The sequence below is a fragment of the Sciurus carolinensis genome, chromosome 9, assembly GCF_902686445.1.
Source record: "Sciurus carolinensis chromosome 9, mSciCar1.2, whole genome shotgun sequence".
NCBI lineage: Eukaryota > Metazoa > Chordata > Mammalia > Rodentia > Sciuridae > Sciurus > Sciurus carolinensis.
In genome coordinates, this window is record NC_062221.1 from 60,762,085 (window position 1) to 60,779,145 (window position 17,061).

The 17,061-nt window shown below is 35.7% G+C and overlaps 1 pseudogene; it reads left to right on the plus strand.

Moving 5' to 3' along the window:
* Positions 1-7,308: 7,308 nt before the first annotated feature.
* LOC124993630 (importin subunit alpha-1-like) overlaps positions 7,309-17,061 on the plus strand; it is a 57,955-nt pseudogene continuing 48,202 nt past the window's right edge.

A 17,061-nucleotide genomic window follows, 5' to 3' on the forward strand; every position in this document is an offset into this window, starting at 1 on the left:
CCGGGGGGCATCTCAGAGCCCAACCATAACATATAGGTTGTCTGGTGTCTTTTGAATTAGATATGCTTGTGCGCAATGGATTGTGTGTGTATCTTTAAAAATACATCTTTGTGCAGATATTTAAAAAACTGATGTGTAATCAAAATAAATTATGCCTCTGCCTAATCAGAATTTATTCTACTTTTCTTCCTAGTCTTTATTTTAAAAGTTTCTAATTTAGAAAGGAAAGGGAGTACATTTTAATTGACTTTGTATGCTGGTATCTACTGGAACACGGTATTATTAATTATAATATGAACCCTTAATTGTTGAAGGATTGAATGGGAGCAACTGAGAATTAAGAAGACTTTTGGGTTTCTTTCCTATTATATGTTGAAGAATTGTCACACTTGCCTGATACATTATTACACATAAATAACTCAGTGAGAAGAGAAGTGACCTGCAGATGCTTATGAAGGCTAAAATACAGATAATATTGTGGATAATGGCCCAGTTAAACTTTATCTGCTTTTCTATTACATTGGTAACAGGGAGTTTTGATTGCACTTTGAAATGGGTTGTTGACTATATATTATTTTCAAAATCAATATCCAAAAATAATCCATAGCTTTAATTCTGGAGAAGATTCCAAGTACACATTTCTCTTTGCTCTACTCCAATACCTATATCATAAACTATGGGAACAACACAATAAGCAACCAAACAAAAATCTGGAAAGGAGGTAGGAGAAAGGCAAATTGGTTTGTCACCCCAGCACTGGCAAAGCCCCTTAACTGTAAGAAGGCTTGTGATCCCCATACTCAAGAGAAGTTGACCCAGGAGTTTCCCAACCTTAATCAAGCAACAAAGCAGCCCAGGTTGGCTCCTTCCTTCCCTCGTTGATACAGGAGCTTACTTAAAATACCAGGCATCACAGCACCACAGCAAGGGAGAAAAATTGGGATTAACAATAGAAGCCAAAGGAAACGCTCTTGCATATCAGGCTGGAACTCCAAACCATTGGGCATTAAGACACAAAATAAATGTGGTCACAGTGAGCAGCCCAACATAGGAAGACTTTTTAAACTCCTGTGTGCCTAATACCTTTCTCAGCAGCCAAACCTAGGAAACCATTTTATTTCTGAGGTTTTGAGTCACTCCATTGCCAGACATGCCTAGGGTCAGGAAAGAGGAGTACTACTCAGGGATGCTCCATGATGTGTTCTCCGGCCCTGACAGACAGAATCCCACCACAATAAATTCCTGGCCACAGAAGCCATTTGATCCTGGGACCAATGACTTCACCTGATGAAAAACACCTTGTAGTGCTGGCTTTCAGAAACCTCTTGGCCCTCCCCAGACATCTGCAGAGACCAGTGGAAGCCCCAGCAGTACCAGAATGAATATCAGACTAGAATACACTAGACGAGCTTTAACAATCGAACTGTCAGAGAAACAACTCACAGAAGAATGCCAGGACCTGAATGCTAAGGCTAAGCAGAGTGTCCACCTGCTAGAATAAGGAATTTTTAGAAGATCCAGAGTCTCCTAATGTAATAAACAAAATAGCAAGGATATTATTCCAAATCATATCGTTATACCAAGAACAAAGAAGATTACACCTTGAATGAGAAAAGATAATCAGCCAGCACTAACTTCAGATATTGAAATTTTATGACAAGGGGTTTTAATCAATGATAGAAAATTTACCTAAACAACCAATTATAAACTTCCATGAAACAAATGAAAAATTCAACCAAGAAATACAAGTTATACAAAAGTACCAAGTGGAAAATGTTACCCTGAAAAGTAACATTATATTATTATTTATAACAGCATTATAAAACTGACTTGTAAGGCTCAATTATATATTGAAGATAACAGAAGACAAGGATGGTAAACTTGATGGATTAATAGAATTTGCCCAGTTTGAACAAAAGAGAAAAGTAAACTGGAAAACAATTTAAATAAACTAAATACTCTCTGTGACTATGGACAATATTCCAAGATCCAATGTTTGTATTGTATTATCAGCGTCCCAGAAGGAGAGGGAAAGTAGAATCTGTTTGGAAGAGTATCCAGAGATATAATGATAAACGACTTCCAATATTTGGCAAAAATGATGCAAACATATAGATTCAAGAAGTGGAATAAATTCTTAACAAGATAAGTCCAGAGAAATTCATGCTGAGAAAAATCATAATTAAACTTATAAAAGCTAAAGACAAAGAAAAAGACATTGAAAGCAACCAGAAGTGAGATTCCCACACTTTACCTAAGGAGGTACCAATGTTTTCCTTGATGCCTTTAGGTTTTAGTAAGTCACATAATTATGTTGTAATTCCCAGAGCAACACTGACAGAAACTGTACAGAGACCATCTTGTTCACAGTCCACGGTGCCAGTGCCCTGGGGTAGGCTCTGGGAAAGTCAATCGAAGTGCCTGCATGGGAGACATATGACTGATGAGGAAAAGTTTTCCAGCCCAAGTTTGCTCCCATGGTTCCCTTACTTAGCTAGGTTTCTTGAGAATAGAAAAGGGGCATTCAGGGACATCATTTTTTACTGTTTACTTTTCTTTAGGAATGATACAGAAATACAGTATCACAACTCCATATGGAACTGGAAAACTTGTTTTTGTATTCCACAAAAGGCAGAGAAAGCAAAACAGAGGACAAAAGCAAAATCCACAGGACATACACAAAAGAATTGCAGTGAGAGATTTAAGTTCAATTTATTAATAGTTATCCTGAATGTGAACAGTGTAAATACACCAATGAAAAGACAAGTTGGCAGCAGAATCAATGAAACAAATAAGCACAAACCCAACTAAATCTTTAAAAGAAATTCACTCTCAGATCAACAGCATATGAAGATTAAAAGTGAAAGGATGCAAAAGATGAACCATAGAAACACTATTTTTTAAAAGAAAAGAATGAATAACTGTATTAATAAGAAATGAAGTAGATTTCCAAAATTCACTAGAGATGAAGAAAGACAATTCAATAATAGAAGGATCAACATACCAGGAACACCTAACAGTTCTCAATGTGTATCAAACTACAGAGCATCAAAATACAGGAAGCACAAGCCAACAAAACCAGAAGGAGAAATTGACAATCCCACAATTATAGCATTGACTTCACCATACCCCTCTATCAATTATCATAATAAAGATACAGGGAAAATCAGATGATGGAGAAAATCGATTATACAAATACCTAACACATCAAAAAATAAAGTCAAAAAATTGGCAAACCTCTGGTAAGACTGAAAGAAAGAAAAAGAAAGAGAAGAACCACTACTAACAGGATGAAATTGAGAAGATTGCTACAGACCCTGCAACCAGTGAAAGGGTAACAAATCATCATTCTGAACAACTTTATACTCATAAATTCAAGAAATCAGAGGAAATGGATCAATTATATGAAACCACAAAATAGTAAATCCCATCAAACCATTAAAAAAGTAAAATTTGCAATAAAAAATCTCCTGAAGAACTCCTCAGCCAGATAGTTCCACTGGAGAAATTTACCAAACATTGGAAAAATCAAAACCAATTGCATACAGTCTTTCTCAGTATTGTTCTAATACTCAAAGCAGACACAGTTTTTAAAAGACAAAGACTGATATCTCTCATGAACTTTGACATGAAAATTATCAGTAAAATATTAGCAAACAGCATACAACAATGTGTAAAAAGAACTGTATACCATGGCAAAATAGTCTTTATTCTCAGGATGCAATGTTGGATCAACATTATAAAATCAATCAAGGCCATTCATCACATCAACAGGACAAAAAGAAAAAAATCAATTTATGTATCAGCTACCACAGGGGATCCTTGTAGTTGGGAAATGTTCAATATCCTGACTGAGTTTGGTGTGATATGAACCTATACACATGATAAAGCTATATACGACGGTCCCCACACATGCTCTAGTGAGTACAAATAAAATAGGTGGTCTGAGTAACAGCAATACAGTGTATTAATGTCAATATTGTGATTGAAACATTATAATTTTGCATAAGAATGCCATAAGGGAAATAAAGTAAAGAGCACACAGGCTCTCTCTGATTTATTCTTACAACTGCATGTATATCTAAAATTATCTATATCCTATTTTTGGTGAAAAATTCTCACAGTCAAAAATCAAGAACACAAGCAACAACAGGTGTTGGAGAAGATGTGGGAAAAAGGTACACTCATACACTGGTGGGGCTGCAAATTAGTGCAGCCACTCTGGAAAGCAGTGTGGAGACTCCTTAGAAAACTTGGAATGGACCCACCATTTGACCCAGCTATCCCACTCCTTGGCCTATGCCCAAAGGACTTAAAATCAGCATACTACAGAGATATAGTCACATCAATGTTCATTGTTGCTCAATTCACCATAGCCAGATTGTGGAACCAACCTAGATGTCCTTTAATTGATGAATGGATAAAGAAACTGTGGTATATATATGCAATGGAATATTACTCTGCCATAAAGAATGATAAAATTATGGCATTTGCAGGCAAATGGATGAAACTGGAGAATATCATGCTAAGTGAGATAAGCCAATCTCAAGAAAACAAGGACAAATGATCTTGCTGATAAGCAGATGATGACACATAATGGGGGGTGGGAGGGGTTAGTGTTAGGGTTAGGGTTAGGTTTAGGGTTAGGATTAGGGATGGTGGCAAGAATGGAGGAAGGAAGGACTGTATAGAGGGAAAAGAGGGGTGGGAGTGGTGGGGGGAAGGGAAAAATAGCAGAATGAATCAAACAACATTACCCTATGTAAATTTATGATTACGCAAATGGTATGCTTTTACTCCATGTACAAACAGAGAAACAAACAACATGTATCCCATTTGTTTACAATAAAAAAAAGAAAAAGAAAAAAATTATTTTCTTATGTTAATATTAGTTGAATGATAACAGGGTAGTACAAGACCAAACATAGTTATTGAAAACTTTAGATTTACCTTATTTCAGTCATTCTGAATTGTATAACTATAATACAACATCATGTACACCATAAAACTATACAATTTTTGTTAATTAAAAGAATTTGAAAAGGAAACTTCAGACAATTTTAATATTTGTCACATAAATTCAGTGGTTAGGGTGAGGTCTTATGGGAGTTAAGAAAATAATAAAATTTTATGAACCCTATAAAGTAAGTTCACCCTAGGTGTCATGGTTTACTTTCCTCTTCTACCAGCAGGCTTAATTAGGATAATAATAATAAAAGTATTATGATGAATTTTTTTACTTCAGGTACTGAGATATGAAATGCATCAATTAATACTTACACAATACATGCATTTGCATATCTTCTTTAAAACTTCGAAACCAAAACTGTTGGAATGAGTATGAGAGTACACTATACTCATGACATGCTTAAAATACAAAGCTTGAAAATAAGTCTGGACACTCCATTTTTAACTCTCAATCTATGATCTCCACTATTGTCTGATTAAGGAAAGTAGGTCTTGAGTGAGTGCGTTTTGAGTTTCTTTCACTACTGTTTTTGTACCATTTAATTCTTGTCTTGGAAGAAAAAACTTTTTCTTGTTCAACTGGGTCAACTCTCCAGTAGCTACAAGCATGCATTGTATGCCTTTGTGTACAGAAGCATTATACTTATAAAATGGTAATTCTATTTTTTGAAGACTTACTACATAGCAGGTACTACATTAAGTACTTTTATTACGTCAGATAACACTCAGAATGACCCTGAAAATTAGCAATGATCACATGAGGAAATTGAAACGTTGGAAGAGTAAGAATGCAGTTGCAGAATCTGGATTTGAACCCAAGTCAGTTTGAATCCCAAATATGTACTCACAAATATGATGAATAACTGGATGAATAAAAGGAGGCATACTTGGATGGATGCACAGATGAAAGGGTCATATTGGAGTAAAATTGAATGTGTAATATATTAACTTTTTAAAATTAAAGCATAAAACATATATATATAAAGTAAACAAATCTTAAGTGTGTAACCTTAAAAACTGAGAATATAATGCATAGACAAGGAAAATGAATTGAGAATTACTGACAAACAGTGGAGACAAGCTGTGAACCAAGATTGTCTGGATTTTGATGATTTCTAAGAAAGAATAGAAAAGGGCAAATTTTGCCTAGGTTTCTTTGGGTGAATCAGAAGAAAATTTTAGGATTGTCTTATTTTACAAAATCCAATGTTTGTGGACATTGGGAAAAAAGAAACAGAGGTGATAGTATCTTAAGCATTTTTTAACCTGAATACTCAAATAACCAAAAAACTTGAATAATCAAAACATTCTAGAAATATTTAAAACTTCAGAAAGTGTAATTATTAATAAAACCATGGCTATTGGAAAACTTCCTCTTAAACTCTACCTCTTAAATTTAAAGCTTTTTGGTCCCAAAATTTGATTTTTCACTTGGTTCTTTTGATCTAGAAATGTGTCTTCTTTCAGAAGTAGGATGATAAGTAATTCTCAGGTTAGTCCTCAAAACTTGAGGTCTTAACTTTGTCATCCCTGAATAAAAAGACTCTTAGTACAATTTATACCTTCATTTAGTGGACACTCAGTTTGCTGTGCTTCTACAGATGACAGGAACACATCTTTCAATAATGCAAGTGCTTCTTATAAACATTTTCCCCATCTCACGTGCACATATGGTTTGAGAGAGCTCAGGAAGGGACCATGGGAAAGAGCTCATTAGTGTGTGGAATAAGACCTATGCATGTCCAGCAAACAAAAAGGTATGTTTATCCCAATAATCACCCATAAGGGGCATGCATCTACCAGGTTTTCCCAAATTGGAAACACTGAGCTTTACATTCAAAGTAAAACAGTACAGGGTTAGAAACTTCTAAAAACATGAATAAACCTCAGATTATTTATGTAATGTGAACAATTAGTAAAAGAAATTTTCTGAGAATTATAACCAAAATCCCAAATTCTGATTCTCTAACTTCTGTCAAAAATCATATACGTGCTTATCATTGGCAGCCTGATCTACTCTATGAAGAGTAGGAGAGACTACAGTCTTAGAGTTACACTATTTTACCTATCAATATTACTTTATCTATGTATATAGTTTCTGTTTCTTACAACATTTCATGAACAACATACATATATGTTATAGATATATATTGACATTCTTATCTTGTCTGAGAACTTGAGAAGATTCAGAATGTTAAAACTAGAAAAATTGGCCCACCATGTCTGGGCTGAGTTACAGTGGACATTTCAAGGGCAGCCCATCTGCAACCTGTGAGCCCAGCACCACCTCCTGTAGAAACCTGGGCCTGCTGTCCACGTTTCTCCCTGTGCCTCATAACCATGTCCACCAATGAGAATGATAATTCACCAGCTTCCTGGATAAACAGATTCAAGAACAAACAGAAAAGACAGTACAGAAATGAGGCAATGCCCAATAGAAGTTAATATGGAGCTGAGGAAAGCTAAGAAGGATGACCAGATGCTAAAAAGGAGAAATGTAAGCTCCTTTCCTGATGATGCTACTTCTCCACTACAGGAAAACCACAACAATCAGGGCACTGTGAATTGATCAGTTGATGACATTATCAAAGGCAATTTAGAAAGAAAACTCCAAGTTACTCAAGCTGCTAGGAAATTTTTTTCTGAGGAAAACCAGTCCCCCACAGACAACATAATCCCAGGCTGCTTTGATTCCAAAATTAGTGTCCATCTTGGGCAGAACTGATTGTGGTCCCTTTCAGTTTGAGTCTGCTTGGACACTCACTAACATTTCATCTGGGACATCAGAACAGATCATGGCTGTGGTGGATGGAGGTGCTATCCCAGCATTCATTTATCCCTTGGCATCTCCCCATGCTCATATCAGTGAACAGGCCGTATGGGGTCTAGAAAACATTGTAGGTAGGTAATGATTCAGTTTTTCGAGACTAGGTTACCAAATACGGTGCAGAGGACCCACTGCAGCTCTTCTTGCAGTTCCTGATTGTCAACTTAGCATGTGGTTACTTATGTTATCTTACCTGGACACTCTCACAACAAGAATCTCACACCTTTGTCAAAACAAGAATCTGGCACCCCTATTAGATGATGTTGAGCAAATTCTTCCTACTCTAGTTCATCTCCTGCATCACGAGGATCCAGAATCCTGCTGGGCTATTTACTATCTTACTGAAGGGCCAAATGAACAAACTGAAATGGTTGTGAAAACAGGAGTTGTGCCCCAACTTGTGAAGCTTCTAGGAGGTTCTGAAATGCCAATTGTGACTCTTGCTGTACAAGTCAAAGGGAATACTGTAACTGGAACAGATGAACAAACAGGTTGTGATAGGTGCAGGCACACTTGACCATCTTACCAGCCTGCTAACTAACCCCCAAACTACTATTCAGAAGGAAGCTACATGGACAATGTCAAATTTCACAGCTGGCCCACAGGACCAGATACAGCATGTTGCCAATCATGGATTAGTTCCATTCCTCACCAGTGTTCTCTCTAAGGCAGACTTTAAGACACAAAAGGAAGCTGTATGGACTGTGACCAATTATACAAGTGGTGGGGCAGTTGAACAGATCATGTACCTTGTTTGTTGTGGCATAATAGAACCATTGATGAACTTAACTGCAAAAAATACTAAAATTATTCTGGTTATTCTGGATGCCATTTCAGATATCTTTCAGGCTGCTGAGAAACTAGGTGAAACTGGGAAACTGATTTTAATGAGTGAAGAATGTGGAGGTTTGGATAAAATGGAAACACTACAGAACCATGAAAATGAGTCTGTGTACAAGGCCTCATTGATTGAGAAGTATTTTTCAGTAGAGGAAGAGGAAGATCAAAATATTGTGCCAGAAACTACCTCTGAAGACTATACCTTCCGAGTTCAGGTTGAGACTCTTAGGACCTTTAATTTAGAGACTGTACAGCTGAGGCATAAAGTTTATTGTGTACTAGTTTGGTATAAGTTTGTCTTACTGTTTTTCTGTAAGAGTACTTTTTAAATATGGTTTGTTACTGTAGCACATTTTTTTTTCATGATCAAGTGCAGTTTATTCCAGAAATGCAAGGATAGTTCAACAAGAAAAATCTATCAACATAATTTCCTGTATTAATAACTATAGAACACAACCATGATTATCTCAGCTAATTCAGATAAATCATGTAATATAAACTCCATGAAATTCAACATCTACACATGGTATTAAGAAAAACTTTAAGAAAACTAAAAAAATTTTAAAACGCCCTAAAATGTTAAAGGCTATACATTTAAGAACCATAAGTTTAATGGAGATACTTCAGTTGTCTTTCTTTATAATAGTAACAAGAAAAGAATAACCACCATTACTGTTGCATAGTACTAGAAGTTCTGGTCAATACCATAAAAAAAGAAATAATGGATATAAAGATAAGGAGCAAAAACACAAAATGTCATTATTTTCATACTTAGGGATATATACCTTGAAAACCCATGAATATGCACCTAAAACAAACTAAAAGTTCAGCAAAATTCACTAGATATAATAAAACAATAGCATACTGTATCAGCAATCAACTACTAGAAAGTAAAACTTTATATACAACAACAAACCAGTTGAACCAAGAATATAAAAAACTCTATCCTTTCAAATTCCAAAAGAGAAGAAAAAAGATTATCTGAATAAAGAAGAAGCAAGCTTCCATGCTCTTAGATGAGATGATTTAAATTCAATATATTTCAAGAATATTTCCAGTTGGATTTTTTTGAGAAACACAATATACTTTTTGCACTTTTTACAACAAAACTATACTTGAACAATTCCAAACTGTACATATTGTATGAAATTTGTCCTCTACATGGGTTTCCTATTTCTATGTGGAATTTCATATCTTACAGTGTCCTGTAAAGAAAGATTAAATTCCACCCTTCTCTTTACTTAAAAAAAATAGACAAGTAAAAAAATGACTTAATTCTTGTTAATAAAAATAAATTAAATGGGTACCCTTTGAAATGAACATTGAACATTTTTTAATTAATATCTCATTATCTGTTCTGCAAGGGGTTTACAAACAGCCCACTGATAGTTTCTATATTGTTTTCTTTACAGCAACTGCACAATTTCATTGGAGGATCTATAAATTAATCAGATTAAACAAAGTTATCCCACAGTAGTCAATACTTCCCAATTGTAGTGGCTTTACAGGTTTATATTTTGCTCATTTTATGTATTCACTCTGGACCCTGTACTGATCTGTTTCCCGTCATTTCTGCTCTGATAAAAAAAAGTTCTATAGGGAAGCCTCTGTGCAGAATATGGCTGGTATGTGGCAGAGAAGAGGACCTTGTGTGTCTTGCATTATGATGCTCAAGACTAGAAGTGACATGTGTCATTTTCTTTCATAACTCACTGGCCATACCAGTCACATGACCACTCAACCATAAGTTAAAGGAGAAAGTACAACCATCCGTATTCCCAAAGGGAGATAAGAACCAGAGTATTTGTAATGCATTGCTAACAAATATCATGAACTTGTTAAATGTGATTTCAAAAATGCTGTGCTCTGCTACTTTTGGAAGTATGATCTCTAAGAACACCCAAAAATTGGAAGCTGGAATTTACATGTACATAATTATTTGTCCAAAGCATTATAACTCTAAAGAGAAACTATGAAAAATAAATATTAGGTAGCTTGAGTATTATTTCTTTGCTATTGACCTCCAGAGAGCACTACTTACTGAGGAGTTGGTGAAGTAGGGAAGGACACTGTTTGAATTGAAATTGCCCTTCTATCACTGAGTGTGGCACTAATTTCAGGATTAAGAAAAATGACTATAATTCTAGCTTTCATTAGGTTAGCATTCTCAAGAGTGAATAGAGATACAATGAGTGAGATTAATAGTTATCATCTTTTCTTGGTTCAATAAGCAATCTTGTAAAATTGTACAAAATAAACATTTTATTCAAAACAAGATACTAAAAATAAGTCCTTTTAGAATATATGCTTAATTTAATTGTAAGATGGAATTAAAAATTCTTTCAGCCATCTTTGGATAAGTTAGTAAACATCACAAAAGTAAGTTTCTTATTTGTACTTTGAATATTAAAAAGTTCTTCAGTGTTCATTGAAGCATCTCCATACAATTATCTATGTGGCAATAACAGATTTCACATTTTCTTAAGTGCACATGAAATTTTCACCAAGAAAGGGAAAGAGAGAGAGAGAGTGAAGATAGAAATTTTTTAAACATCACACAAAGTATGTGCTCTGCAAAAATTTAATCAGATTTAAATCAACAAAAGACATAAAATGTCCTGAAACTTAACAAATCAGAAAAGCAAATCATTGGAACCAAATGAAAATGGAAGCAGTTTAGCAAAAAGAAGAGAAAAATCAATGATCTAATTTTCACTTTACACAGTTATGTGACAACTAACTAAACCTAGAATAAGTAGAAAAAAGAAATAGTAAGAAATTATCAAAGTAGAAGCTAGAAAAACAATAGCTAAAAATCAATGACATAAGAAGTGAGGTTTTTAAAAAGAGGTATAAAATTGATACACTTCTAGGGAGACTCATTAAGGAAAATAGAGATGCTCAAATTACCAGTGCTGAGAATGGCAGACTGATATTATGATGCTCCTCAGACATTAAAAGGATAGCAACAGATTATTATAACTATCTTTATGACAATAAATTTAACGACTTAAATGAAATGATCAAATTCCACGAAGATACAAATATAATTTAGGATTACACACAAATGATTATAGCATTTGATTCACGTTAGCCAAAAAGTGGAAGATAACCAAAGAACCCCAAACAAGTAAACAACTATTCAAATTGTGGAATGCACATAATGGAATACTGTTCAACAGTTTTAAAAAATGAGATATTAATAAAGGGATTCACATGGATGAATCTGAAAACATGCTGAAAAAAATAGCCAGATAGAAAGAGTATATATCAGACAATTACATTCATATGAAGTTCTAGAAAACTTCATCATGTTGAAAATCAGATTAGGGATTGTTTTGGGTTTGGGGTGAGTGTGAATTGACTGCAAAGCAGTATGAAAAAATTTTGGGATGACAGAAATCTGACATACTCTGCTGTGATGGGTTTATGCAAAATATGCATATATTTGCCAAAATTCATCAAACTGCACCCTTAAGATGACTGCATTTTACTTTCTGCAAATTTTATATTAGTAACATTGAATTTTAAAGCATTGCAGTGACTGGAAAGCGGCTTGAGGATTCTTATTGTCCAAAGCTGCATGGTCAAGGTTGTACGTGACTCCTCCCTTCCCTTATAATAAAGCACTTCTAACGTGCCAGCTAGCCAAGCCAGTTCTCCACCAGGGTGCTGAGCTCTTAATAAAACGTGAGGCCAAAAGGTGAGCACAAACTGCCCCACAACTGCTTACTCTGGAAAAAGTCACCAACACCCCTCCAGAGGTAATCCTCTTAAACATGTAAATTTGCAGGAAACATTTTTTTTTTTTTTTTGGAGTTTCTTCCCTGTTCAGACATTCCTGCAGTGTCTGCTTGTTTTTTTTTTTTTTTTTTTTTTTTTTATTCTGAGATTTTGTTTTGTTTTTAATCCTGCTTAGTACGATGATGGATTTATATGCTGGTAGGGCGGGCAAGTAGCTAGATTAATGAATTAGTTCATTCAATACATAACAAATGTTATCAGTCCTGGAACACTGTGTGGGTAAATGGACAAATAAGGTTCTTAGGCACACACAAAAAATGTGCAAGTCAGAGGGAGACCTGGTGCACTATCATAACATCAGCCCTAATCAACTCCTCTTAAATTAATTTGCAAAGGAAAGTGGAGGGAGGGAAAAGATTTCTTTGCAAAGCATCTGAGCTCAAGTGAGAAATACTTGCACTAAGAAGTGGCAATCTACACTATATTAAAATTGGTAAGGTAGAAGACAAGGGCTTTGTGGATAGAAAAACCTGGATAAGATACAAGCCATTTTTTTAATGAGCTTAGTGAGTACCAATATTTAGTGTAACAGAAAATAAATGTACATGTTTTTGAGAACTTGGAGAAAAAATGAAAGACATTTACAAGTTAACATTATAGAAGTTGTTGGTCAGTCTGGTGCCCACCCTGCACAGATCCAGCACCGTGCTGTGGCTCTCCATCTACTATTGTGTTGGGATACCTATGTCGTCATCTTGGGTTATCCCCACTGCCATCTTTAGTTGGGGCAACTTTCATCTTGGGACACCTGCTGAAGACTAGAAGCTCATTATCAAGGTACCTACAGGTTAGCCACTGCTGCTGCTCCCACCAACTTGGAATGTGGCTGTTTACATCCAGGATGTTCTAGTCAGCTATTTCACTGCTGTGACTAAATGATCTGACCCACACAATTATAGAGGAGGAAAGGTTTATTTGAGGACTCATGGTTTCAGAAGTCTTAGTCCATAAAAGGTCTACTCCATTCCTCATGAATTCAGAACATCATGGTGGAAGAGTGTGGCAGAGGAAAGCAGCTTGCATCATCAAGAAGCAGAGGAAGAGAGAGACTCTACTCTTCAGATACAAAATATATACCCAAAAGCCATGCCCCCATTCCTGCCTCCTCTAGCCACACCCTATCATTCATTTAGTCATATCAGGGATTAATTCACTGATTGGTTAAGACTCTTACAACCCAATCATTTCTCCTTTGAACCTCCCTACATTGCCTCACATATGAGCTTTTGGGGGACAACTCACATCCAAACCATAACACAGGGATAATAGCCAGGACCTGAAAGATCATCACCAAGGGTCCTGCATGCTTGGTTATATCTGAGGTATCCCTGCTACATGTGCTAATAGCCACTGTCTTGCTGCAGAGGCAGGAGAGAGACTTGCGAGGGGTTGGTAGGTGGGGAAAGGATGTGAGGGCATCTTGATCCTGGCTCATTCAGTCAACCACCCCAGCACCCATCCCAATCCCAGAGACAACTCAGGCAACACTTGCTGGGACCCAATGTCAGCCTGGTCCATGACTCCACTGATCATCTAGTCCTGCTGGTTTGGCAATCAACAGGGCCCTCCTGTTCTTCAATCCCCAGTCTCCTAATCATCTCCTACCTACTAACCCAGCCCAGTGCCTGCAGCTACATAGCTGGCCCACAGCTTTCAATGCCTGGTACTGATTCGCCCAGTACAGAACAGCTTCCCATGGTAGGCACACAGGTCCCAGCGCTCAGCTCCAAGGACCTCCAGGGAGAGAAGTTCCTAATTGGAAATTTAAAAGGTCAGGAGAGATAGAATTTAAAGACTAAATAATAGACCAGGAATTGTGGGGTCCACAAGTGAGGGAAGGGGCTAAGACCAGTAGACCCCAAAGGAGAGTCCTGGGGTGCAGTCTTCCCAAGGGACTGGCAATTGCTATACCCTGACACCAGGAGTCCCACCTCCAAGTCTAATCCTCCCCCTAAATAACTTGCATCATCCTGAGGGTGGAGTTACCAGCAAACACCAAACAACCCCACCTATCAGAAGAGAAGGGAAGCAGAGAAGATATTGAACCCCAACAGAAACGATTGTTCAATTTTCCTTCAAGACTCTTTTTTCCCCCCCATTCTCATATCCTCATCATCTTTGAAATCAAGTAGTTTTCATGCATCAGGCTACTGAAGACTAGGAAGTTTGAATAGTATATTACAGTTTTGTTATAGATTCTTTTTTCTTGTTTTGCTTGCTCTCTCCATTTTTCTCTTATCTGTTTCCTCAGAGTCTCTTTCTCCCTTTTCTCGTGCTAACAAGCAACTTCTTTTGATTCCTATTTCAGTCCTCATATGATCTAGTACTTCTATATTCTCACTTCTTACCTCATTAATATCACATCCTATAGCCCTCCCCCATCCTCTCTTTGTCCATCATTAGAAATAGTAGACCCTATTGCAAACCTGTTGATTATGCTGTAGATAATAATCAAACACATCTTCTCTGTTTATTACTAGTTAAGGTCTTAATAGGGGCTATTTGGTTTAAGGCTGCATATTGTTTGCATTGGGTGCTGTTAATATTGATCTCCCCATTAGAGGTAAAGTATTGGAAACCTGCAGAGACACTGTAAGTCTGTATTGGAGCATCTACGTATGTCAAACAAACCCTTCTCAATTTTAGGAATCAAATAGAGCACAACACAATAATACAGGGTGAAACATCTCTCTCACCACTGGATTAATCTCCCAGACAAAAACTGAACAAAGAAGCCATAGAACTCAACAATATAATCAATAATTTGGGCTTAGCAGACATATATAGAATATTCCATCTATCAACAAGTGAATATACTTTTTTTTCTCAGCAGCACATGGATCCTTCTCTAAAATGAACCACATGCTATTCCAGAAAGTAACTCTTAGCAAAAACAAAAAATAGGGATACTACCTTACATTCTATCAGATCATAATAAAATTAAATTAGAAATCAATGATAAAATAAAAAATAGAAACTACTTCAACACCTGGAGACTGAATAATATGCTATTAAATGATGCATGGATAGCAGAAGACATCAGGGAGGAGATAAAAAAATTTCTTAAAGATAAACAAGAACACCAATATAGCATATCAAAATCTTTGGGACCTATGAAAGCAGTACTAATAGGAAAGATTATTGCATTGAGTTCATTCAATAAAATAATAAAAAGTCAACAAATAAATATCCTAACATTATATCTCAAGGCCCTAGTAAAAGAAGAACAGATAAACACCAAAAGTAGGAGAAGACAGAAAAAAATTAAAATCAGAAGTGAAATCAATGAAATGAAAGAAACAATTGAAAAAATTGACAAAAGAAAGAGTTGGTTCTTCAAAAACATAACTAAAATTGATAAACCCTTACTTAGCTACACTAATGAACAAAAGGAGAGAGAAATGTCAAATAACTAAAATTTGTGAAGAATAAGGAAATATCACAAAACACACTATTGAAATATAGAACATAATTAGAAGCTATTTTGAAAGTCTATACTCTAACAAAATAGAAAATCTCAGACATTGACAAGTTTCTAGAGACATATAATCCACACAAACTGAATCAGGAGGACAATTACAATTTAAACAGATTAATTTTAAGCAATGAAACAGAAGATGACATCAAAAGCCTACCAACCAACAAAAGTCTGGGACCAGATGGATTCTCAGTCAAGTTCTACAAGAACTTCAAAGAAGAACTAATATCAGTACTCCTCAAAATATTCCATGATAGAAAAGGAGGGAACCCTTCCAAACTCATTAAGATACATCAAGAAAAGAAAACTTCAGACCAATATCCCAGAAAACACAGATGAAAAATTCTTAACAAAATTCTGGCAAATCACATACAAAAACATTTTAAAAAGATGGTGCACCATGATCAAGTGGAGTTCATCCCAGGGATGCAAGGTTGATTCAACATCTGGAAATCAGTAAATGTAATTCATCACATCAATAGACTTAAAGTTCAAAATCATATGATCATTTCAATAGATGCAGAAAAAGCATTTGATAAAATACGGCACCCCTTCATATTCAAAACACTAGAAAAACTAGGGACAGTAGGAACATTCCTCAACATTGTAAAGGCTAGCTATGCTAAGCCCAGGGCTAACATCATTGCAAATGGAGAAAAAACTGAAAGCATTTCCTCCAAAAACTGAAAGAAGACTGGGATATTCTCTTTCACCACTTCTATTCAATATTGTCCTTGAAACTCCAGCCAGAGCACTTAGAAGAAAGAAATTCAAGGTATACAAATAGGAAAAGAAGAGGGCACTATTTGCTGACAACATGATTCTATATTTAGAGAATCCAAAAATTCCACCAGAAAACTTCTAGAACTAATAAATTCAGCAAAGGAGCAGGATATAAAATCAATGCTAATAAATCTAATGAATTTCTATTCATAAGTGATGAGTCCTCTGAAAGAGAAATTAGGAAAACTACCCCATTCACAATAGCCTCAAAAAAATAAAATAAAATACTTGGAAATTAATCTAATGAAAGAGGTGAAAGTCCTCCACAGTGAAAATGACAGAACACTAAAGAAAGAAGTTAAAGAAAACATTACAAGATGGATAGATCTCCCATGTTCTTTGATAGACAGAATTAATATTG